The sequence below is a fragment of the Cetorhinus maximus genome, chromosome 3 (genome assembly GCF_964194155.1).
Source record: "Cetorhinus maximus chromosome 3, sCetMax3.hap1.1, whole genome shotgun sequence".
Classification (NCBI taxonomy): domain Eukaryota; kingdom Metazoa; phylum Chordata; class Chondrichthyes; order Lamniformes; family Cetorhinidae; genus Cetorhinus; species Cetorhinus maximus.
Genome location: NC_135881.1, coordinates 170,556,179 through 170,582,352, shown reverse-complemented (window position 1 = coordinate 170,582,352; position 26,174 = coordinate 170,556,179). Strand labels below are relative to the sequence as shown.

Genomic DNA, 26,174 nt, shown 5'->3' with positions numbered 1-26,174 from the left:
ATACCATCTACAAGATGCACTGCAGCAACTCACTAAGGTTCCTTCAACAGCACCTACCAATCCTGAGACCTTGACTGTCTAGGAGGACAAGAACAACAGATGCATGGGAACATCACCACCTTCAAGTTCACCTCCAAGCCACACACCATCCTGACTTGAAGTATATCATCGTTCGTTCTCTGTCGCTGGGTCAAAATCCTGGAATTTCGTCCCTAAAAGCACTGTGGGTATACCTACACCACATGGACTGGAGCAGTTCAACAAGGCGGATCACCAGCACTTTCTCAAGGGCAATTAAGGATGGGCAATAAATGCTGGCCTAGCCAGCAAAGCCCACATCCATGAAAGAATTTATTTTTTAAAAAGGAGGGAAAATAAAAGGAGTGGGGAGAGGGGGTGCGGGTGGTAGTGGAGGATTTTAAGGAATGAAGTGGACAGCATAAATCTAATGTGTTGAGTTAATTTTCTCTAAAGTGCACCCTCCACCCTAACCCCACAGCTTTCTCTAGTTTCTCTCCTATCTCCCCTCATGCCCTCAAAACGCTTGTCCACGAGACCTTCTACCTGCTCCATCAACCCTATTCCCACTTAACTTCTGACCATTCAACTTCTCCTGGTCCCATATTTAGCTGTGATTGCTAACAGTTTTCTCTTTTCACGTGTTGTCCCTCTCACCTCTCTGCTGTCATCACTCAAAAAACCAACCCTTGACACTATCATCCTTGCAAACTACCTATATCTTCAACATCCCTTTTCTTTGCAATGTTCATGAACATTTTGTTGCTTCCCAAATCTGTGCCCATCCTTCCCAAACTCCATGTTTGAATCCCTCCAATCAGGTTTCCGTCCCCACCACAGTACCCAAACAGCTCTTATCAAAATCAGAAAATGACATCCTACATGACTGTGACAAAAGGAAACTACCCCTTTTCTTTCTTCTTTAACCTGTCTGCAGCATTTAATGCGATTGATTACACCACCCTCCTCCAACACTTCTCTATCCACATCCAGCTGGGTAGAACTGCACCGACCAGGTTCCATTCTTAGCTATCTAATCATAGCCAGAGTATCATTTACAATGGTTTCTTTATCTGCTCCTGCACCATTACCTCTGATGTCTCCCGAGGATCCAACCTTAGCCCTCTTGTATTTCTCATCCACCTGCCCAATGGCAACATCGTCCGAAAACACAGCGTTACTGTTTTTATTTGTTCATGGGATGTGGGTGTTGCTGGCTAGACCAGAATTTATTGCCCATCCCTAATTGCCCTTGAGAAGGTGGTGGTGAGCCACCTTCTTGAACCGCTATAGTCCATGTGGTGTAGGAACACCCACAGTGCTGTTAGGAAGGGAATTCCAGGATTTTGACCCAGTGACAGTGAAAGAACGGCAATCTAGTTCCAAGTTAGGATGGTCTGTGGCTTGGAGGGGAACTTGCAGGTGGTGTCTCCATGTGTCTGCTGCCGTTGTCCTTCTAGGTGGTAAGGATCACAGGTTTGGAAGGTGCTGTCAAAGGAAGTTAGTTTTCACATATACACCGACAGCACCCAGCTCTACCTCATCACCATCTTGCAACTTCTCCACCATTGCTAAGTTATTAAACTGATTATCCAGTACCAAATTAGCATAAATTTCTTCCAATTAAATATTGGGAAGATGATGGCATCGTTTTCGGTTTCCACTCCACACTCCATTCTTACCTATCGACTCCATCTCTCTCCCTGGCAACAGTTCGAAACTAAAGCAGTCTGTTCACAACCTTGATGTCATATCTGACCACAAGATAAGCTTCTGACTACATATTTGCACCATCTAAGACCACCTATTACCATCACCCGACTTCACCCATCTCAGCTCATTTGCTGCTGAAACCCTTATTCATGCCTTTGTAACCTCTAGGCTATTCCAATGCACTCTTTGCTGGTATCTCACATTCTACCCTCTAAACTGGAGGTCATCCAAAACTCTGCTGTCTATATCTTAACTCGCACAAGGTCCCCTTCACTTGTTACCCCTGTGCTCACTGATCTACATTGGCTCCTGGTCCTGGTCCAGCAACATCTTGCTTTTAAAATTCTCATCCTTGATTTCAAATTCTTCTATGGCATCACCCTTCCCTATCTCTGCAATTTCCCCCAACCCCACAACTTTCAGATATTCATCTATTTCTAGCCTCTTGAACATCCCCAGTTTTAAAATCGCTCAATCACTGGTGACATCACCTTCAGTTGCTAGAACCTATATTCTAGAAATTCCTCACTTCACAGCTCTGCTTCCCTACCTCACTTTTCTCCTTTAAGACACTCCTTAAACCTACCTCTTTGACCAAGCCTTTGGTCATCTGACCTAACATCTCCTTATGTGGCTCTAGGTCGTATTTTGTTTTATAATGCTCGTGTGAAGTACCTTGGGGCATATTATTACCTTAAAGGCTTTACATAAATATGAGGAATTGTTGTTAATTATAGCAAAGGGATAAAGCAATCTAAAATAGTACGCACGAGGGCAGGTATCAGGAGATGTATCTTAGAACAGATAGGCAAGAGGAATCAGTAAAAAAAAAACTCAGAGGGAAAATATCTGATAGGATACTGAGGAGAATGATGTTAGGTTGGCAATATTAAATGTGAATGTTGAGAAAAACATTACAAATAAAGGTGGAAAACTAGTGACACAAATTGAAACGGGAGGACGATGTTGTAGATTTGACAGAAACTGGACATCAGTCAGGACAAGACTGGGAGCTAAACATTACCAGCCATAATTTTTTCAAAGAGAGAAATTTTTATCAAAGGGAATCCTTCAGAGACAGGGACCTCCGTGGAAGGTCAAATTTTTGACAAAAAAGACACTCATGAAGGAGGGGGCAGAAAAATACAGAAAAAAAGCATGTTGAGTGTAAAAGGTATCAAAGGGAAACAAATGGGAAATTAGGAAGACTATAGGAGAGTATGAAAGAAGACTGGAAGTCCCAGGGACTTATTTAAACCACTTAAGTTGTAGTAGTCAACATAAAAGGAAATAACAAAACCTTTTGAGCACATAAGTAAAAGGTATAATCGAGATGTTAAATAAAGACTTTGCTTCAGTTTTTACAGGGAGAGTTAAAGGTAGGGCTGCTGGAATACCTCAAAGATGTGTGGGAGACATTTTGAGAGATAAATATTCAAAAGGACATCATTTAAACAAAATATTAATGCAATGATCATTGGGAAACGTCCAGATGGTATACATCATAGAATACTGAAGAAGGTGGGAAGGAGAAAGCAAAGATGTAAGCCCAAAGTCTTCACCAAATCTTTGGGAATGGGGATAGTTCCCAAGTGGAAGGAGGCAATTTTTTTTAACCATGTTCAAAGCTAAAAGGGGGAAACGATAAGCCAGGAAATTTTATTTTCCTCTTACCTCGGTTGTGGATTGCCCTAGGGCTACTTATAAGAATTGATGAAATAGGTATCTCTTTCATTGGCAAAATGAAAGAAGGTGTTAATGTTATCTCAATTGTATTGTTAAGATTAAAGGATAAACAGATGGAAGATATTGATTGGATTGATTGTCTTTGAGCACATATAAAAAAAGTGACTCTCACGGGGGCTGGGGTGCATCATCACCCCTGGAAATTACATTTCAATTTAATTTTGTAAGTTTCCTTTCACGTTTTTATTTTAGTTACAGTGCCCCACCAAGGGCTGTCACCCCCCTCTGATTTATTGATTTTGTTTCTCAAAAAACGTCTATAAAAATGGACTCTTCATGATCAGTGGGCACACGGGGACTGGAGTGCATCATCAGCCCCAGTAACAACGCCTCAATTTGATTAGTTACGTTTCCTTTTAAAGTTTGGTTTTTGTTACAGTACTCCACCAGGGGCTGTCACCTCCCTTTTTTATTAGTTTATTTTATTGATCATTTGTTTTATTCTAAAGAGAACTATAAAAGGGACCCTTCCGCTATTGGTGGGCACCACAGGGTCCAGAATGCATCAGCAGTCCTGGAAATGGCATTTTAATTTAAGTTTCTGTTGAAGGTTTTGTTTTTTAGTTACAGTGCCCCTTTAAGGGACTGTTAAACTAATGAACAAACAAACAAGTTATTTTTTCTGGTTATCAAAAAAAGAGTATAAATGGGGTCTTCTACAGGACATGATAGCATAGTGGTAATACTATTGGGCCCACAATGTAAAGGCCTGCATATATTTTCAGCTGATGTCAGTTCAAATCCCACAATGGCTGGCAGTGATTTGAAGTCAACTGTCTAAATAAAAACAAAAACAGAATTACCTGGAAAAACTCAGCAGGTCTGGCAGCATCGGTGGAGAAGAAACCACCGATGCTGCCAGACCTGCTGAGTTTTTCCAGGTAATTCTGTTTTTGTTTTGGATTTCCAGCATCCGCAGTAGCTTTTAGCTTTTTGTTTTTATGTCTAAATAAAGATAGGTACCAATTGACACTTGAATGAAGCACTGAGCTTTATAAGCCTCAGCCATACACAGCTGAAAATGGCCATTCGCAGAAACTAAGCAGACTCTGGCCTGGTTAGTACTTGGCTAGGATACTGCCTATGAATACCAGATGCTGCATGCTTTAAAAAAAAAGGGGGACTGCTGAGACACTGGGTCAGATTGGTAAGTAGGAGGCAGAGATCTGTAATGTTGCATTGTATGCACTATCAAGTAAAGGATTTGTGTCTTGTTTCATACTTCACCATCTGGCTTGGATCCATTTAACAAAAGGATCCAATAAAAGTTTATCAAAATAATGAAAGAATTTGAGAGGGCCAACTGCAAAAGACTGGTGAATTAGTAACATGGGGGTAATAGTTTCAAAGGCCTGAACTTTTCGGTCGTTGGGCGCGAGCGATCGGTGGGCCTGGGAGTGGACAGGAAATGGGCCACCAGCCGTGATCAGCCCCCAACCGCGATTTCACGCTGGCTGACCAATTAAAGGCCAGCCAGCGTGAAACGCACGCTGAAATGCCGGGGTGGGGGCGGGAAGGTGGCGGGCGCCAACGTAACCGAGGGTGCTGGTGAGCACTTTTAGAGAGCTCCCTGAAGGCAGACAGCTGCCCCACGGAGCTGCAGGGCTCCACAGACTAAAGGACACGACAAAAATGCTGCAAAATATGTCCTTGCAGCACAACCAAGCACACCTCAAAAAAAAAAACAGTACCCAGATATCGCTTTTTATTTCATTTTATCTTGGAGATTTCATCCCACCCTGGATCGAGGTTTGAGCAAAAATGTGAATGCTGCCTGGGAGAACGGCCCATCCACCAACTGTAAATGTGGACAGGCCGCATAAAAATTGTTGTTGATTGCATTGGTAATGGACTTATTTACCCACTTGACTGTTGCTGGCGTGCTTCCAACTGCCGCATGTGCCCGCCGAGTGAAATATTGCACAAGTGCGTGATGACATCAGGATGCTCGCCCGACGTCATCTCGCGCTACTTCGCATCCGTTCGGCTCGGGTGCGTGCCCGCCAGCAAGACATAAAATTCTGGCCAAGGAATAAGACAAAAGAAGTAGTCAGAAGCATTATTTTCCATACAAAAGGTTTATGAGAACAGCAATGTTTTACTATAAATGGCTACCAAAGCAGGTACCATGAAATCATTTAAAAATAAGCTATGAAAATGTGAACTGGAGGAATGTAAAAGATATGGGGAAATAGAAAATAAAATAGGATTATGATAGACAGTTCTAGCTGAAGAACAGACAAAAAGATGTTGGACACCTCTTTCTATGCTGAAATTTCTATGACTCAAATTCTTATCACATGCACTCCTGTAGCACACATTCCACCACAAGGGTGTGGAGAAGCACTGTGTCTGACTAATTTACATATTGAGCATGCAGTAACAGGACTTGGATTGTACGGATCACGTAATGAATCTTCATTGTTATTGAGATCAACACTGTAAAAATTACTTCAATTAAAAAGATCTGACACCATTCAACTCGTGGTGCAGACAGCAACCGCCCCTTGACAGCAAACCAATTTATCCACACCTATTTCACTTTACTCAAGCAACACATTTTACTTCCAGATATCCATGCTCCAGAGCAAGAACACAAAATGGTGCCTCAACCTCCGAGGTTCCCCATCAATATCAAGGCACATTACCTTGCTTAGGTTTTATTCTACCAGTAACTGAAGTTGCTTCCTGCTATATTTTTTTCTAACCTCTCTTCTAAAATACATAACAGCATTAATCAGCTTGTGCAGTATTAATAGGACATGCAAATTGGAGTAGTTTACATATTTATGCTATTAATATATCATGATATAATCAAATTCGTTCACAGTAAGCTAATGGAAATCCCAGTTACAGAAGACATTTATCAAGGAAAACTAAAAAGATGAAATGAAAGAAAGAACAGACATATATGTACTTGTGCACCTATATGTGCTTGCACCTACAAATGCACACGCACAGTGCCTCTCAAGATGCCCCAAAGCACCTTAAGCGAATTAAATAATTTTGAAGCCTAGTCACTGTTGCAATGAGAGAAATGAGCAGCCAATTTACATACAGCAAGCTTCCACATACAGTAATCTGATGTTGAGTGGATGATAAATATTGGTCAGGACACCAGGGATATTCCCCTGCTCTTCAAAATAGTGCCACGGAATCTTTTGCATTCAACTGAGGGGACAGCTGGGTCCTTGGTTTAATGTCCCATCCGAATGACAGCACCTCTTAATACAGTGCAGCACTCCCTCAGTGCTTCACTGCAGTGGCACCTAGACTTTTTTGAAAGAAATAACATACAGAGAAGAATGAATTCTGGTTTGCATAGCAACTTATCATATCCATCCATCCCAAAATTAATTACTTCTGAAGCACAGTCATTGCTGTTCGGTAGGCAAATGCAACAGCTAATTTGCACAAAGCACAATCCCACAAGAAGCAAGTGAATGATCAGCCAAACTGATCTTTTTGGATGGTGCTGTTTGAAGAATAAATGTCAACTAGCACTTTTATGAAAAGTGTTGCTGGATCTTTCATCTTTTACATCTAGCTGAACTGGCAATGAAGCTACAGTTTAAGGAATTACACAAGGATAACTCCCAAAAATGCAGCACTGTCTCAGTTCTGAACTGATCTGTCAATCTACGTTACATGCTTGAAACTCTTTCGAGTTATCAACAGTCACAGATTGCAACTCTTTTCGAGTACAATCACAGTTCTTGGTTTCCGGGAGTGGGACATGAACCCACAACCCTCTGATTCAAAGGCGAGGGTGCTATGAACTTTACATGCTTGAATCTGCAGTGGAACTTGAACCCACAACCTTCTGACTCATTAGCAAGAGCACTAGCACCTGAGTCAACCTAACGTGTCATGTAACACTGAAAACACACACCATGAATAAGAATATACATTAACTACCAGTTCTCGTTGTCACTGGATCAAAATCCTGGAACGCCCTTCCTAACAGCACTATGTCTATACCCACACCAGATGGACTGCAGCGGTTCAAGCAGGCAGCTCACCACCATCTTCAAGGTTAATTAGGGATGGGGAATAAATGTTGGCTTAACCAGCAACGCTCACATCCGGTGAAAGAATTTAAAATGTCAATTCCTACTGAGTGCGAGTTGGTTAATTGTAGAAGGAACAACAATAGTGGTGTCATGGAAACACCTGGGATTCCCTTGCTTAATCAATATCCAGTCACCCTGACTAGAAGTAATTGGTTTTGATTCAGACGAGGACTTGACAGAGCATGGCTATACAGTATCCCAAAGGCAAATCTTCCCCCCACATTTGCTGACTAAGCTTACATATAGAGAATAACTATACAGTGGAAAATAGCAGAAGGCTGGTCATCTGTGGCCCAACCCCAATCAAGACATGAAAAGGGATTAACGGGAGGACACTGGATGTGAAAAAAAAGAGACAACAAAAAACACACCTTGGCGTTCTGAGGTTTCTGCATCTGTTGGCTAACAGTAACTAGGTGTGGTGTCATTGCCAGCAATATTCCTGGCTATGCGTCACTAACACCAAGGTTCTGAAAATCTAATTGTTCTTATGTGCCAAAGTCAGGACTTGGGAAGGAGGTCAGGGGAGCAGATCCTGCAGAATCACTAGTCTGCCAGCTGATTTTCCCTATCTAACAGAGATATGACCAAATCAACCACTTGGTCAGTTAAAAGCTAGATTCTGGCTAATTAATTAATTAAGTACAAAGATAAAAACAAAAATTGCTGGAAAAACGCAGCAGGTCTGACAGCATCTGTGGAGAGAAAGACAGAATCAGATACTGACTTGAAACGTTAACTCTGTCTTTCTCTCCACAGATGCTGTCAGACCTGCTGAGTTTTTCCAGCAATTTTTGTTTCAGATTTCCAGCATCCACAGTATTTTGCTTTTGATTAATTTGGTAACTGTCAAATTTCTCTACTAATATAATCTTAATTCCTGTTTTAGCTGGGTTGAAAATCCAAGTCAAATCACATTTCCCCACCTTCTCTTCCTCATTAAAAATCTGAAAGTTAAATTGGCCCCACCTGTAGGTAAACCTCTCAGTGGGAAAAGACTTTCATATTTTGAACTTTCCCGATATATAAAAGAGAGAGGGGCGGGGGGGGGGGGGGGGGGGGGGGGCATTTTAATATCCTTACTGCCTGTACCAATGGAAACCTAACTCTGCTTATCTTATGGAACATTACATCCACTCTGTGTAACCCACTTGAACTTTTCTATGCCGGTCTGACATTAAATGAAGCCCTTGAATTTTACTCCTGGCAAATCTTTCCTACTTTATCAGTTATTCTCCATCTATACATAGAACAGTGTAATACATTGGGTTAAGCAATGAAATTATAATTATTACTCTTCCTTGAACCTAACATCCAAGGAAGCGTTTTGGTGGCCACCAGTTTGAGAATAGCAGGACTGTACTTTTATGCAATTGCCCTTGATTTTTGTTTTAGATTTAATAGCAAATTGGCTGAATATTGGTGCTGTCAATAAACAGCATCATTTTGGGGGGTAATCCAGCAATATAGAATCATAGGAGACGACCATTTGGCTCATCATGTCTGTGGTGGCGCTTTGAAAGAGCTACTACCTATTAGTTGCACTCCCCTGCTCTTTCCACATGTCTTTCGTTTTCAAATATTTATCCAATTCCCTTTTGGAAGTTACTACTGAAACTGCTTCCACCATCTCTTTTTCAGGCAGTGCATTCCAGATCATAAATTACTGCGCTAAAAATTTCTCATCTCCTCTTTTCTCCCCTCCTACATTAGAACAAGTGCTGGTAAATGGGATTAGGTAGGTAGGTCAGGCGTTTCTCACATGTTGGTGCAGACTCGATGGGCCGAAGGGCCTCTTCTGCTCTGTGATCCTGTGATAACAGTGTCTACATTTCAAAGCTACTTAATTGAGTGTAAAGCGCTTTGGGACATTCCAAGGTCATGAAAAGCACTAAATAAATGCAAGTCTTTCTCTTGATTATTTTATGCAGCAATGAGATCAAAAATGGTAACAGCATTCAAGCTTTTTCCTTCCTCTTTTGTTGCAGGTGACAGGATTTTTCTGGGGCTCGGGGAAAGGGAACATCCTGTCTGACAGGTGCAGGGTGGTGGAGCTATTGGAGTTCGCCCTAGATGAAAGGAGCATAAGAGTAAAGCTACTGCCTCATCAGGCTGTCCTCCTCCTCTTGTGACAACAAGACCAGATGCAGGATGATTATCTCCTGGGCACAGCATTTTAAGGGATCAGTTAGTGCTCTTCTATGATGTGGCTCAAAACTCATAAGCACCAGAAACTCTATCTGTGCTTTCTGATTTCAAAAACAGTGGGGCCACCACCAAAATTGTTAACTATTTTAAAATTGAAATCAGGCCACGTTTACAATGATGGGGTCAGTACCTCCATCATCCTACCTCTTTATACAGAGTACTGCCCCTCCCTGAGAATTAGTCATAGCCTGTCACCAGCAAATCTCCATTTTGCCAGCTGAGGGATGGGGCAGATTTCATGCTTATTATCATGAGGGTAACATTTTGTAGATGGAGTCAAATTATACCAGCGCAAAGTGTGCCATCATCCGTCAGTGGAAGAACCAGGAGACTATTTTTCTCTCTGTGACATAATTCCACACCAAATTCACAGCAATGGAAACAGAACCAAACAGCTACATAACGATCCACATCATCCATTTGACCCAGGCATCTTAAGGACTAACCAGTTATTAAAATCACACGCATGCACTAACACCAATAGACCCTCAAAGCACTGGCAGCAACAGGTGTCACGGCTAAATTACATCATTACTAAAATCTCAGTGCAGAGCATTTAAACCCACTGTCACAAGGAACACATGATTCATCTCAGGTACACATCAGTACACAGCGTAAAAGGCGCAAGTGCCGGGTGGGACGTAAAAGTGACAGGAAGAGTTGGAGTTTCTGACCCATTATTTTGGCCCAGGTGCAGGAACAACCAACTATAGTCCTCTTCTGCTTTTAGTTTTGCTTTCAACTATAGTCCTCAATGGGTTAACCCGCCTTCGCAAAATATCTTTGGTTTTGTAACGAGCGTGGTTAGGTAATGACAGAGTATAAATCATACCAACCAGATAGTAAAACATTGAGAGGTATTTGAAAAATCACCTCAGTTTTGCCAAAACACTTGGTGTTCCAAATGTGGTTACGTGATAAGGTAGTGTGATTTGAATGTTGTCAAAGGATCGAGCTCCTGTTTACAGCAGACAAGCTTGGGTAATGGACTTCTATGAAAAAGAGATTCCTAAATAAATATGTTGTCATTCATAAATTCAATGCATCGGGTGTGACACAAAGAATGGATAAAAATGTACAGAACCCCCCATCACGGTTTTATGACCTTACAACCTGCTATTTATTTGTAAATACGGCGCAAGAAGATTTGAACCCTTCCGTATCCAAGAAAACTGGTCAATTTTAAACATGTATGTTATTTTCACATTTCATACCTCTGAGGAAGGAAAAGTCCAGCCCTGGAGGAAAGAGACTGAGCTCAGTGGAAGCTATGCGCCTGTTGAAGTTAATGTGCAGTCTGGCATGAAAGCCGACCTGGACCTTGGAAAACAAACACACAGGCAACACAGTGCTACTTTTCAGTTGCTGCCGCTTGCTCAGTGGCTCTGCTGAGGTCCAAAGGCTTCAGAACAATCGTACACGTTCTAGCGAGAGGCAGCCCAACACCGCAAGCGAGACACTTCAGCCTCTGGCAGATTCCCCTTCACAGTAAGTGTGCATGTCCCCAAGTTTCTGAGAGGCTAATTTGAAAAAAACAACACGGCTTGCTCTTTTTGAAACAAGTTACCTCAACAGACTGCAACGTCATAAGCTGCCTCCACCCATAGGAGGCTTGTGATTAAACAGGAAACTGAGCAGAGAACTTCCTCCTTTCTCTGTGGGTAATTTAAATAGTAATAGAGAAGAGCTCACTTCCTTTTTAAGCAACTGCTGGATAATTGAGTTAACCCCCTAGACATAGGTCAATAATTCTTGCTTTGGGACGAGCACCATCCTAAATTAAGTTTAATGGCCCAGTCAAAAAAGAAAAAGCTTGATGAAAGATACATATTAAAAATAGAAGAACAAAAATAGTAACGGCCAAAGACAAAGTGAAACATTGTGATTAATAAATTTTAGTGAAGGAATGCATATTTCCCCAAATTAACATAAAAGTAATTCTCTTACAGCTATATTACTGCGGCAAATAGTTTCCCTTCTGGAACAGGGAACTTCAAGCGTGTTTACAGACTCTCTGCCTGGGTTTTTTTTCTCCTTCTCCTACCCCTCACCTTCTTAAGCAGTCCCTCGGGATCAAACTCTTTCAAGTTATCAACAGTCACAGATTGCAACTCTTTCGAGTACAATCACAGTTCTTGGTTTTCCAGGAGTGGGACATGAACCCACAACCCTCTGATTCAAAGGCGAGGGTGCTATGAACTGAGCCACAGCTGACACCTCCCCTCGGGATCAAGGGTGACTTGCTTCCACTCCAATTCGATGGGTTCTGAGATGCGCAATCTGCTGACTCTGCCACGTGTGGCAGGTAGCCAGGGTGACCAACCCTCCCAGATTTTCTAGGATTGTCCTGGAATTTAGTTTCCCATCCCACAGCCTGTTATGTGGGCCTCCCATTTGTCCTGGATTCCTCTGGGCAGCAACTGAGAAGACTGCTCAGAGCCTCTTCTTGCCGCCACTCAGCATCTTTGGTGTCTGAGCATCCACACTGTGCTGCTGCACATGTGTAGACCACGGTGCTCACGTGCAGACACAAGCCCACACTCAGCCATAATGGCGTAGGAGCACTGGCTGGCACTCTTCTATTTAGATTTGTAGGCTTCGGCAGGTGGGTGGTTGGGGTTGGGGTTGGGGATCTGGGGACAGTCCAGGGAAGGTGGTTCAGGGGGTGCCCAGAAGGGGTCCAGTGGCAGAGGGGTCCCGGCCAGCAGCGGGGAGACTCAGAATCAAGGATTGTGTTTGGGGGGGTTTGTGTCTGGGGATGGGTCAAGCTTTGGGGAGGGGTCCAACGTACAGAGGGTTCCGGGCCAGTGGCAGCATCAGCACTCAGGGTCAGACCCAACTTGGGGTGGCGGGGCGAGGTGGGGGGTGGGGGCGGTGTCCAGGGTCAGGTCTGAGAGGTAGAGGGCCCAGGCTGGCTTGATGTTGGGCGTGGGAGAGCTCTGAGCAAGGGGGCAGGTGTCTGGGCTGGCCTAGGGAAGTGGCTGTCCGGTCAGGCCCAGGGGGGAGGGGGTGAGGGGAAGGGAGGTCCGGGAATCTTAATTGAGGTGTTGTGGATTCGGACTTCTGAGTGTGTGGAAGGGGGGGGGGGTGGAAAGAGGAGGGTTGGGGAGAGATGTCTATGTGTTGGGGTGCAGCCTGGCATAGCTGGGGATCTGCGTGAAGCTATGAGGGAATAGCATGCAGAGCATCAATGGATTCAAGGAGGCAGTACATAAAAAATTATTTACTTACAGTCTATGTTGTGATGGGCAAAGTCTTTTATCTGAGCCATTCATGTGGAACTTCCCATAACCCCATTGATGCTGTGAACATTCTTCCCTTGAAGTTGGGCCTCTACTCCACTCACTCTCCCCCCCCCAACCCCCACTGTTAAGTTCCTGCCAGACCCTGCCCCTCTTCAGATCTTGTTATCCTCCCCACCCCACTCCTCCAGCAGAGTGCGGCATTTTGTTTTCCCCCAGAATTGGTCATTCTGCAGGTGGTGCTTAAAGGGTCAGGTAGATGAGGTGTTTAGAGCTTTGTGCGCTCTCTCCGATGCCTCAACTTCCCCTCTGCATGTTCCCAATGAAGCTTCTCAATATGTTCAGTGCCTTCCCAAGTGAACTTCCTCCATTTTGTTTGGTCATCAGTCAGTGGGGCTGTTTGATCTCTTCAGGGATTCTTTGAGGACATCCCTAAAGCTTTTCCACTGTCCTCCTGGGAGTCTCCTACTGTGACCGAGTTCTGAGTAGAGCAGTTGCTTCGGGTGTCTGGTGTCAGGCACACAAATGTCCTGTCCAGGGGAGCTGGTTTTGAGTGATTAGTACCTCACTGGGCATGACTGAGCATTTTTACCAGGCAATTGTTAACAGGATCGGTGTCAGTGGGCTTGAAAAACAGCGGAAATGGACATTGAGCCGGTAATCCGGCATCTTTCTGCCTCCCCTTAGTTTTCCCAGGGACAGGTTGACAGTGCAGCCAGGACCCCCATGGGCAGAACGTGGTCAATTATGGCAATTAAAGAGCAAATAAAGAGCCATTTTACAGTTGCAACAGCTCTATCCCAATGTTGCAAGGCTTACACACCATGTCGGCAACCTGACAAGTTAAGGAAGTTGAGTGCATAGTTGGAAGGCATTGACACATCTAACTACTATCATTGGATGCTGTAAAGTGGGACACCAACAGTAATTGGTCCAACTATAGTGTAAAGCTAGCGTTAACAGAAACAGCTCCCTGAAGCGAGTACCTTTGGTATTTGGCAGTAAGAAGGACTTGATGCACTGAGGCCAGTTGGAGAGATAAAGGACTACATTGACCTTTAAAGCTGTGATATGACCAAGTGACAAGGGGTCGAATGGCTCCCCTCTTTTCCCTCTCCTTGTTTGACCGTAACAGGTTTTTTTGAAAAAGGCATACTTGCCAAGTCAGTGAGTGTTTAACTATTTACACACTGATCATAAAAGGACCAATCAGACAGGTTTTCTTGGAATTTAACAAAGAAATGGGTTAGCTTTATTATAGCTGGGTCAAAATCCTGGAACTCCCTTCCTAACAGCACTGTGGGTGTACTTACACCACATGGACTGCAGCGGTTCAAGAAGGTAGCTCACCACCACCTTCTCAAGGGCAACAAATGTTGGCCCAGCCAACAAAGCCCACATCCCGTGAAGGAATAAATTTAAAAAACTTAAACCCATAAGTAAATTAATAAAATACTTTCACATGCACACCAATAGATTAAGTTGTGAAATCTATCCTTCCTCACTCTGTAGGGTCCAGAGAAATAAAAGGAATATATAGTCTGGTGACTTGGTGGGCTTCAGGCTGAAATCAGTGGCCAAGCAACTTTCCTTCTATGGTCCAAATGCTCCTGACTTAGAGATGGAGACGGCTGATTTGGCTGTTCTCCTGGAGACGGTAGTGCTGGGTTGAATTCTTTTAAGAAGTTTCTGTCTGCAGCAGAGACATCCCTGGATGGTCACAGTCAGCAAACAGGGTTCAGAGTTTGCAAAGTAGGTTGGAAAGAGAGGGGAGAAGGACCCCACTTGAGTCTTCTCTCATCAGCTTCTCAGCTGCTTGTCCTCTTACTGTAGAGGAAGCAGAAGTTTAAATACACAAAAGGTGGGCCTATCATATGACTGTCACTCGGTGATTCAAACATGATCATGGCTAGTGTATTTTTCCTTGTAACTTATGTTCATGTCTGGGAATCCTCTGCTGAATATGTCAGATGATTGCCTTGATGCATTGCTAAAGGGGACAGGGTATGTGGCTCACTCATATTCCTCTGAGGCCAAGCTCGATTTGGTTTTCCAGCCGGTGGATTAAAAATCATATTTGGCATAAAGCATGTTTTTGTGACAGCTGTGTCCTTTTAAGGAGACATGGAGTCCCTTAACTCTGAGGTGTGGTGATCCACTGAGGAGGAGCTGCAGCATGCTGAGATCATTGAAGGGTTTCCTGCACTGCATCCAGATCCTCTGCACCACGCTCTGTTGCTCACCTCCTCCATGGCCTGTCTGTTGAAGCTGGCTGGCCTCCTCCTGCCATCATCTGGAAAGAGTCTCTTTGCACTCACATCTTCCAGCATTAACTCAAGTGTCCCCTCTGTAAATCATTGGGTTGCCCTTCCCATTTTGGCATCCATCTTCCTTATCCTTTTGCTTCTGCAGATTCGCTGTCCAAACACACAGTTGTACAGCTATGTGTGCTGCCCCTGCCCCTTTAAATACAGTGCCTTCAATTAAGCTTCTAACTGCTCCTCCTGCCTGCTTCTCCTAATTGAACACTAAACCTGGAGAGTGCCCTCTTAATTGGCTGGCCCACAGATCATTCATCCAGAAGGGCGGTTACACGGCCGAATTGCCGATCTGCATATGATCCTGATGCTCCATCAGATTCTAAGCGCATAAGATTTAGCCCTCTATTCCTATATTGTATTCCAGTGGACTATCTGCCTCTTTCAGGCACCTCATAAGCACAGTTTAACCATTTATTTGCATGATGAATTCCGCTCCTAGTCGTCTTAAATTACCAAGGGGGAGAATTTTCCTATGCAGTTACACTGGTAGCCTGGGCAGATAAGGGAGAGAAATTGAGGGGTTATGGAGGTTGAAGTGGAGGAGAGCAATTCCACCGGCTTCCTATCATCAAATGCCACTTTAAGAATTTTGTGCCTGAGACTGGGATATCATACGTCTGCCTAAATAATTATGCAAATGAGGGGATGAAATCATAGGACTTCATTGCTGCCTTTTGCACCCTAACAAATCAACATTACTGAGGTTATATTATTTGAAAGATAGGTTTGCCTAGTCCAGTTGATCACAGTGCAATTGATTGAATTCAGCAAAAGGTGAAGATGGAAATTTTTATAATTTGACGATTTTTTTGATGTTTCAATTGACACCACTGACAAGGTGTTGTGACACTTTCCATTACCCCCCGCCCCTGCCCAACCACCACCATCTGAGATCCAGCAAGCCTCAAATTTAAAATTCTCATCTTTGCTCTCAAATCACTCCATGGCCTTGCTCCTCCCTATCTCAGTAATTTCCTTTAGCCCTATAGCCCTCCAAGAACTCTGTGTTCCTCCAATTCTGGCCTCTTGCACAACCCTGATATCCTTCACCTCTTCATTGGCGACCATATCTTCAGCTGTTTTGGCCCTAAGCTTTCAAATTCCTTCCCTAAATGTCTCCAACGATCTCTCCTTCTGTAAGACACATTAAAATCTCCTTATGTAGCACAGTGTCAAATTTTGTTTGAGAACTCTCTTGTGAAGAACCATGAGCATGAGGCATTTCACTACAGATACCACATAAATGAAAGTTGTTGTTGTTGAAAGTCTCACCCTATCAGGAATCTGTCACCATTGCAGCAAATTGTCCTCTTGTTTATATCTCAGATGATTCCTGTCCGGAATCTATTGTTTATTTTTATAGGCGTCAATTAATCTTAGAACTGATACTTAGAAAAGAATTGTTTCTTAAAGTTTTTTTAAAGGAGCATTACCTGAATGGAGAAAAGTATCTGGTGTCCATCATTTTGCTTAGGGAGAGACAAAAAGGAATTGTATTACTTTTCTCATGAAAACATCACATGTAAGGAATAGGTCAGTATATGTCATTATGGTTAATATCCTTTCATCTAGTTTTTGTTAACAAATGAAAAGTTGTCCAAACAATTTTCCAACAAGACAGTGCCCATTTTAGTGGTAACACCTCTAACATACAATAGAGACATTTCCTAACACTAAAATCTTCTAAAACTGCTGGATTGCAGTTTAACAAATTAGATGATATCTCTAACAGCAAAACCTTTCTCTGATAAAGAATGAGAAATGTTTATACATGAAGCAAACTTCAAAACTTCCAAGTATCACAGCCAGTCACCCTGTAGATGCAGTTCTCAGGAAAAACACACAAGATTCTGAGCACAATGTGCACTTTGAAAGGACTATATTTATCTGCCTGTCTATGACTGTTTATTCACCTATGTGTCTATCAACCCATCTGTCTGTCTAGCTATCATATTAAAAATTTTTGCATAAAGTGCACACTTCCTATAAGTATCACACTTACTCCTGGTAACATTTTTATGTCAAGCTGTTTCCGTAACACCAATTTTCGAAGCTTTTTTTTTGATACATTTAAATTTATCTACTTACTATACTTAAACTCTACCTAGTCCATTTTCCAAGGCAGATGGCTCTGTACATTATATATCACAAAATATCATGTTTCCTGAAATCCACCAATTAAAAAGTTACAACAGTCAATCCAGCGTAAAATCATTGCTTCTGGCATGAAGCTTCACCCACAAGGAGCACATACTAGAATAGCATGTAGGCACGGACCTTGATTTTCTGTCATCAATTTTCTGGTGGTTAAGGCTGCACATCAGGACCACAGAAGCAGAATGTTTACCTTATTTTAAGCAGGGCAGTTTTCCAGAAAGTAGGAAATGATCAGAAGAAGATGGCAACCTGAAATTGATAGATTTCCAAAGGAGGCAAAGAGCAGCTGAAGCCAAGTTTCACAATCCAAAACCATCCACAGACACCCTACATATTAATGGGACTAATTAAGGGGAGGCCCCAAGAGGCTAATTACTTTCACTAAAGATAACTCTGAGGTGAGACGTGTTCAGTGTTTCAGTGCTCCAAGCACACATTGCTCAGCATTATCATTTAATGTAAACAATATAGGAAGTTTTCTTTTAAAAACAGGTATGCAGTCAAAAGCAATTATTACTACCACGAGTCCTACTAGTGATAGATCTGTCATTCTCTTAACAACGTGCTGTAATTTTGATTTCCTCCCAAAAACAATCTTCCATGAGTTGCAGATACTAATACAGCAGTACCACAGTTCAGACTTCTTCCTTCTCCCTCTACCCCATTCCCAATAAACTCCTGATGGCTCAGTGCCCTTCCTGGCTCCCACATTAACTGATGTTTGTAAGTGGCTTACTCTCCTCAAGCATTGTTCCCCCTCCCTTTCCAAACCACAATTATCACTTTGCACTTAAATAACACACAACTTATCCATTTATCCACATTAACTACCGCCCCATCTCCAACCTCCTTTTCCATTCCAAAGTTCTTGAACATGTTGTTGCCTCCCAGATCCATGGCCGTCTGTCCCACCACTTGTGAATTACATTTTCTGTGCCTGTGGCCATTACGCTATCACTCCCTTGTCCTTTTCAAGCTCCTTACAGCCTTCAGCATAGTTGACCATGCCATCCTCTAAAGCCTCTCCTTTGTTACCCAGCTCCATAAGACGGCCTTTGCTTGGTTCTACTATTATCTATCCAATCATAGCCAAGCCAATTCTAGCATGGCTGCATTTCCACTCCCTCATCCTTACCTCTTCAGAATATCTATTTGTCTCCTTCCTCTTCCTCATCTACATGCTGTTCCTTGACAATATCACCTGCGGACATGGAGCCAGCAGCCAAACACACACCAATGAGATATAGCACTACTTCTGCACCACTTCACTGAACCTTTCAATGCCTGCATGTTATCAGATTGATAGTTCAACACCCAATCTCCAGTTAAACTTTGGGAAGATCAATGCCATGGCCTTTGGCCCCACTACAAACTCCATACACTTGTCACAGACTCCTTTTCCCTTTGAATTAGAACGTTTGCATCTCAGGTGTTCTATTCAATCCTGTGATGCTATTCTGACCATCCTCTCCGTCAAAATTAATTTCACTTCCACCTGCACATCTGCCTCAACCTACCTACCACTGAAAAAATCATCCATACAATTATCACCTTCTGACTCCATTTTTTTTAATTCATTCAGTCTTGGGATGTGGACATCACTGGCAAAGCCAGTATTACCTATCTCTACTTGCCCTTCAAAAGGTGCTGGAGAGTCAACTCTTGAACTGCTGTAGTCCATTCCCACATTCCTGTTAGGTAGGAAGGGTTTTGACCTAGTGACAATGAAGAAACAATGATATACTTCCAACTTCGGGATGATGTGTGACTTAGAGTGGAACTTGTAGGTGGCGGTGTTCTCATGTTCTTGCTGCCTTTGTCCTTCTAGGTGGTAGAGGTTGCCGCTTTTGGAGGTGCTGTCAAATAAATCTTGATGAGTTTCAGCAGTGTATCTCATGGTTGGTACTGTTATGGGGATGTGCTTTTTTTTTATAGATACAATTACTAATTTTTCTTTTTCTGGCGGATTTTTTAAAAAACCGGAACCCACTAAAGACAATTGATACTGCTCAGATGGTTACAATATATAGTCGCATTCCACCAAGTGGGATAAAAAGAAAATAGGCACTCAACTGTTATGACACAGCCGATGGTAAATGCTGAGTTGTTCAAATCCCAAAGGGAAATTTGAATCAACTGCCACAACTTGTTTTGAAATTTGTATAAATTTCGAGATGCGTGCCATGAATTCAGTAGTAATGAGACCACCAAATCTTATAGGTTTTTACAAAACTAGATTAAACATTTATTAATAGAAGAAATGATTTTAAATACATACATAGCTCTATAAATTACTACTATGGTAACTTCTAAATCCCCTATTAATCTGACTCCCAGTTACATTTTCATTAAGGCACATATTTTTAAAAGACCCAGGTAAAGTAAACAATACCCTGAACAATCGAATTCAAAGTGAGTTCTCTTAACTTCAATCACTGAAGGCAGCAGGGAAGCCCGCCAAAGTTACACAGAAAACAGGGTGTAACAGTCAGCTGGCTGCCTCCACTTCCATTGTAGATGTCATGGATGCACCCAGGCATAGTGGTAGCATTAGGAAAGTTAAAAAAATTTAGGAGCACACCGGTGGCGTGGGTGTTCATAACATGTATATTATGTTTACAAATGTAAATAGAATCGTACCCATTTCACATCTCTTATGTATGCCTCCTTTTTATGATGAGCCATGTTGCTGTCAATCAGGTGTGATACTTTGGTGGCTCCCCCAACTTATCAGAGGTATTGCTATCATGGGTCTCTCCTCTATGTAGTGTGCTTCCATATCACCACAGTGTGTGTGCCTCTTTTTCAGATAATTCTTGACATCAATGATACCTCAACCTTAATATTAAGTGTGCTTGTGGAGGGAACCACATTCACATGCTTTGCAGGGTCATGTCATGTTTATTCTTGGCTGTGTAAGATTGAGGCAGAGGTGTCCTCCTATCTTGTCTGCATTCTTGAAAGGTGAAGGTGTAGTATACAAGGAGAGATGTGTTTATGCATGGAGAAGGGTCATGTATCGTGCAGCTCCATGTGCTCTCTGTCTCTTGGCAGGGTTTTCATGCTATGAGCCCATACTCAGAGCTCGTGTGCACTCCTATGTGCCAACCGCATTTCGGACTTTTGAAGTGTACATCTGTTAAGCTAACCTCAAGGTGCCAAAGCTCTGCCCTTCTCAGCCACATTATTGCCCTGGCACTTGAACCCACAACCTTGAGCATTTCTCAACCTGTAACTGTCTTTATTGCAACCACAAAGCTCATGGTGCAATGTCGGGATGCAGCACTGCACGTCCCATCACTTAAACACTTGCCAAGATGTGTGCTGCTAATTGCACATGGTGATTTCTGGCGGTCAATAGAGCCTTTGAGCATGCTCTAGAAGTGCACATTATAGCTTTAGACAATGTTAAGGGGAGCAATGGGATAGGAGTGAGGATGTACTGAAGCTGAAGTTTGCTCTTTATTAGCAATGACTCGTCATTTTGAGGGCTTCGAGGTGTCTGAGCATTTTGGAGTTCACAAGGACCAGGGCTGACCATGAGAGCACAATGTGTGTCTTAAAGAGGAGGCATTTTAATATCTGGCATGCAAGTGGTTGAATGTTGTCATGTTCAGGTGGTTCACATGCAGAGTAAGGTGAAGATAAAAGCGGGCTAGCATTACTAACTGAGAGTGCCAGATGTTAACGTGATAGCGAAGAAGGTGACACAGAGGATTGAGTCATCTCTAATTAGATGCACACCTGTGAAACGTCCTCAGCTGCCTTGGCCCAAATGTCACCGATCAGTTTCACCATCGAGGTTATACAGAATGCATTGTTCTGTTGCTGGAGATGGATCTCCATGATGAGCTTCATCAGATTAAATTCATACAGTTACGAGCCTACTGAGGATGATTGAACAGCTCCTGGCTCTTGTAGGCTGCAATTGTGACTGGGATGCTGGAGTGACACTTGAAGAGGAAACACCTTCTGACGTCTGATGCCAGGAATCCCTCCTCCAGTTAACACCTCATCTCAGCAGGGATACATGCTCCTGCAGCTTCATCATCCTACAAAGGATCACGACAATGTGAGCCTAATGTGTAACTATTCACTCTCATATTGAAGTGCATGGATGAAACAAGAGGAATATCAATGCTTGTGTTAATGTTGGCCCATGATGGAGGGCTGTTGTCCAAAAGGGTACTCACTTCAATTCATCATCCTCCTCATGGAATCTGGAGGCTATGAGGGCCTCATGCACATGCCTGCCTCATCTGGCCTATGCTATGGCCTCTTCCCCTGCAGCCTCCACTTCCTCGAACTGAATGCCCTGATCCCCTTCGATATCCTCCTCAGGGGATTGTCGACATGCAGCATGCAGCAAACCATGATGATCTGTGAGACCCTCTGGGGACTGTACTGGGATGTACCGCCAGATCTGTCCAGGCATCAGAATCGCATCTTTAAGATGCTTATGGTCTGCTCCACCAATGCTCAGGTAGAGACATGAGCATTGTTGTACCTTCTCTCTCCAGGATTCTGCGGCCACCGCACAGCCATCATCAGCCATGTCCTTTTCTGGTACCCGTGTCACCGAGGAGCCAAACCTGGATCCTGTGTGGTTCCACAAAGATGTCCGGTATCTGCAATCTACTCAAGATGTATGAGTTGCGGATGCTTCCAAGATATCTGGCGCAAACCTTCATGATAAGCTTCTTGTGGTCGCAGACCAGCTGTACATTGAGCAAATGGGAGCCTTTCCTGTTAATGTATTGCAGTGCCTGTTACCAGGGAGCTTTTACAAGAGTGCAGTTGATTGCACCCTGCATCTGTGGGAATCCAGAAATCACTGCAAAGCCCACTGCTCTGACATCCTGGCTTGCTTGATTTCTGTCAAAGTTGATGTAATTGTGGGCCTTGGCAAAAAGAGCAAAAAGGTCACATGAGGCAACGTTTGAGAGATCCCGCAGAGGCACCCAGTGGAGCTCTGGAAAGAACCACTCACGCAGAAGTTCAGTGCGACAGTTACTTTCACAACCAGTGGCAATGGATGTCTTCCCAGTCCCTGTGGTGCCAATTCCAGGAGAATCAGTCACCAGGTCCTTGGACATCGGCGACATTGTCTCTCATTCATCTGCAGGTAAGACATGCGAGTTCTGTACACCTTTGGTCTTGCGAGGCACCTATGCATGATGTCCCTGTGAGCCTTATCCTTTGCCCCTTGCTCTTGAGAGTTTAGCTCCTCCCTTCGGCGAGCCTGGTGCCTCTGTCGCAATCTCCTTCTTCTCTCCTGCCTGTACGCGATTAAGCAATAAATCAAGGCTCCGTCTTCCTTATGGTCTCGTCTCTGCAGCTTCAATGAGGAACATTGACATGAGTCAGCATCAGCCTGCAATGGTCCAATTTCTGTCAATGACTTGTCAGTGAATGTGGGCTCAAGGGTTTTGTTCCAGTGTTGGAAACTAATGGCCCCAAAAATCCAGGCCAGCGCAGGGTTCATTTCAAGGTGCGCCTTCCCCCACCCACCACCCTCCCCCCCTGTCACCCCCTTACATGACTGACTGTTATGACATTGCTTTGGCCAGGAATTTGGATGTGCTGCTTTCAGCCCAGGTGCTTGGATCCTCATTCACTGCATTCTAATAACACACTCTTCGGAATACACATGAGGGAAAACGTTTAGTCAGGAACTGAGATTATTTAAGGGCATCCTGAGGTTTCTCTTCTGTGAAGCTGCCAAGGCCAAGATTGGAACATGGATCTGAAGCTGGGCCAATCACTCAGTTGCTTTGGAGTGAGTTACCACTCTGGGGAACTCTTTCGAGTTATCAACAGTCACAGATTGCAACTCTTTCGAGTACAATCACAGTTCTTGGTTTCCGGGAGTGGGACATGAACCCACAACCCTCTGATTCAAAGGCAAGGGTGCTATGAACTGAGCCACAGCTGACACCTCATACCACTCTGAGGAATCTCCACACTGTGAACAACGAGTTAATACAAGGAGATTGATTAGTGTCACTTTGCGGGATTAGTCTCACATGAATGCACATAGTAGCTTCACTTTCTTGATTCCCTGTATTGTCATTGAAAGGTTCCTAACATGTCTCAGCTGTGCATCTCTCCTCATTTGGGAATGCACAGTTCAGTTGGATGTCCTTTAACCGCATCCCCCCACACCCAGTGCAGGCACCTGCCCTCCAATCCACCTGTAGAGCCCTTGCCACTCTAATTTTGTACTGCGCCATTGCTGCAGGTTGGAAGATGGAGATGCTGAGCTCTCACTGCCAGACCAGCTTGGACCCTCCCTGTGTGAGTGTGGAAACAGCTCCCATTGTCCCAGAGGGTCTTAATGTTCAAGTTTCCCTCCCTCCAATACCTCTCAATTCTCCCCCTGTATTCCTTGATCCCATCGTGATTGTGATGGATGTCTTTTTGTTACCCCCTGAACATGGTGAGGTGAATGTGCTAATGTCCCATGTGGACCTCACCCCTCCCCATCTTGAGGACGCTTGCACAGCCTGATTCATACCTCCCTCTTTTGAATGCCCCCACGATACCTTTTCCCCATCTAAAGGCTGCAGATGCCTCCCCTGATTAAGTGTGCCATCTGCAGCCCAGTATGATGCCAGAAACCCCTCGGAACAATGCGCAGTGATGTTATAGCTCGGTCACTTTCAGGCAAAAACATAACTCACCACCGTGGACATCCATGATCTTCAGTTTGTGGATGACTGCTGTGTGATGGCTCACTCTGTACAGGACATGCAAAGGATGCTTGACCTCTTCAACACCTTGTATAAGAGACTTGGCATGTCTTTAAATATTGCCAAGACAGAGGTCCTTCACCAACCTTCCCAGGGCCAGTTGATCATCCCCAGCGCCATCCACATAGATGGGTTGGCTCTGGAGTATGTGCAGCACTTCCCTTATCTCGGCAGCCACTTCTCCCAAGGGACTACCATCAATGAGGAAGTCCAACACTGTGTCAACTGTGCTAGCGCTGCCTTCTTCAAGCTGCGCCAACATGCCTTTGACAGCAGCGACCTTTGGAAGTCAACAAAGATTCTGGTTTATAAGGCCATTGTGTTGACCACCCTCCTCTACTGCAGCAAAACATAGACTGTCTACCAACGTCATATTAAGATCCTTGAGAGCTTGCATCAGCTGTGCTTGCGTTGAATCCTGGGAGTCAAATGAGAGGACCGCTGGACTAACGTGAGCATCCTCCATGAAGCTGCATCTACCAGCTTTAAAGCCCTGTTCCTGCAGAACCAACTCTGATGGACGGGCCATTGCATCTGGATGCCTGAAAACCGCCCCACTCAGCAGGTTCTCACAGCTCTCCATTGGCCAACACTCAAAGGGCAGCCAAAGGAAAAGGTATAAGGATATACTCAAGGTCACCCTAAAGCACAGAGGCATTAACACCACTGATTGGGAAGAGAATGCTGCTGATTCACTCAGCAGAGCATCACCTGGTCCATCAAGGCACAAGCCACTCTGAGACTCAGCGACTCGACAGCGAGGCGGAACGACAGCAGGGGATGAAGGAGAAGGAAGCCAACCCGGGGCTGCGATTTACACTCCTCTGCATAACAACATGCCCCACTGTGGAAGAACATGTGGACCCAGAATTGGGCTTCTCAATCATCTGAAGTCCCACCAAGCCTGACAGACATCATCCTTGATTCCAAGGGACTGCCACTGATGACAACGATGGTGACAATGTTACAACAATGCCTGGGCCTGACTGAGACTGACTGACATGCCTTCTCCCTGCCTGGACTGGGACAAGGACAGTCTTTATAAGCTCAATATTGAAGCACTTATTTACTCAGCGATCCTCCCATCCTGGCACAAAGTCACTTGTGTCATTCTGTAATTGATCCTCTCCCCGCTCTGGCACTGAGGACGCTTTCCCACCACACCCCCAGCCCCCCTAGTCATGTGTCTAAATGCAAACTTCCCCACTTTCACCCCCTAGTGGAGACCTTGCCCTGCAGCACATTCCCATGCTTCAGGCTAGAATCCCCACATCCCCAGTGGAGGTCTTGCCCTGCAGCACATTAAAAGCCTCTCCTGCCTTACCACTGCTCTGGTTGGTAGAGACTTGCCTCTGATACCCCACTGAAAGCGATTTGGTGCTGCCTGCAAAAGCCTGGTGCTCAGTCTGAGTTGCTGTGAGCGCTGTGTGATGCATGATAGGCGAACAAACCTCAAAGTCACGAGCGAAGTGCAGGTCGCCAGGTGCATGTTGCTTATATGTGTCGGTCTAATTGGACGCCGATGTGCCCTCTTGATCCAGCGTCCGGGTATGATTCCGGCAAGCAGCCCTTATATTGAGATGCAAATGTATTAAAACGAAGTTCCTGACGTGCCGCAGTGGGAAACACGGCCCGCCATTGATGGCTAGAGCGGACGATCCCGGACTGCTTATATGACGGCAGTAAACTGATCTTTCCGATCTCACAATATTTTCCGCTCCCACCCACCACGATGCCCGCCACGGGCAAGGCCACCAGTAGTCAGGGCCAGAGAGCATAGGCGGTCCTGGGTAATAGAGGAACAGGTAGTCAGGGCCACAAAGCATAGTCAGTCCAGTGGATCAGCACCACAATTTAGAGGGCTGTGCCTTGCATGCCTGTCCTGGTCCAGTCCAAGGAGGGGGAGGGCCTGTTGTGAGAAATGGGTGTTTTTTTTAATATTTT

At 44.2% G+C, this 26,174-nt stretch overlaps 1 protein-coding gene and 1 long non-coding RNA gene across 5 annotated transcripts in view; both read right to left on the bottom strand.

Annotated features, from left to right (window-relative positions):
* Nucleotides 1–11,325, bottom strand: part of LOC144679037 (E3 ubiquitin-protein ligase RNF144B-like) — an 81,588-nt gene extending 70,263 nt beyond the window's left edge. For all 4 annotated transcript variants that reach the window (XM_078539293.1, XM_078539292.1, XM_078539291.1 and 1 more), the window contains exon 1: nt 10,973–11,325. The gene's annotated coding sequence lies outside the window, so the exon portion shown is untranslated. The remainder of the gene's footprint in view (nt 1–10,972) is intronic.
* A 1,907-nt stretch (nt 11,326–13,232) lies between these two features.
* LOC144673587 (uncharacterized) lies at nt 13,233–17,739 on the bottom strand. Its single transcript, XR_013574390.1, has 3 exons — nt 17,669–17,739; nt 16,755–16,790; nt 13,233–14,827 (listed from the first exon to the last, which is right to left on the bottom strand). It is a non-coding gene; the product is annotated as an uncharacterized LOC144673587 (long non-coding RNA).
* Between the last annotated feature and the right edge of the window lie 8,435 nt (nt 17,740–26,174).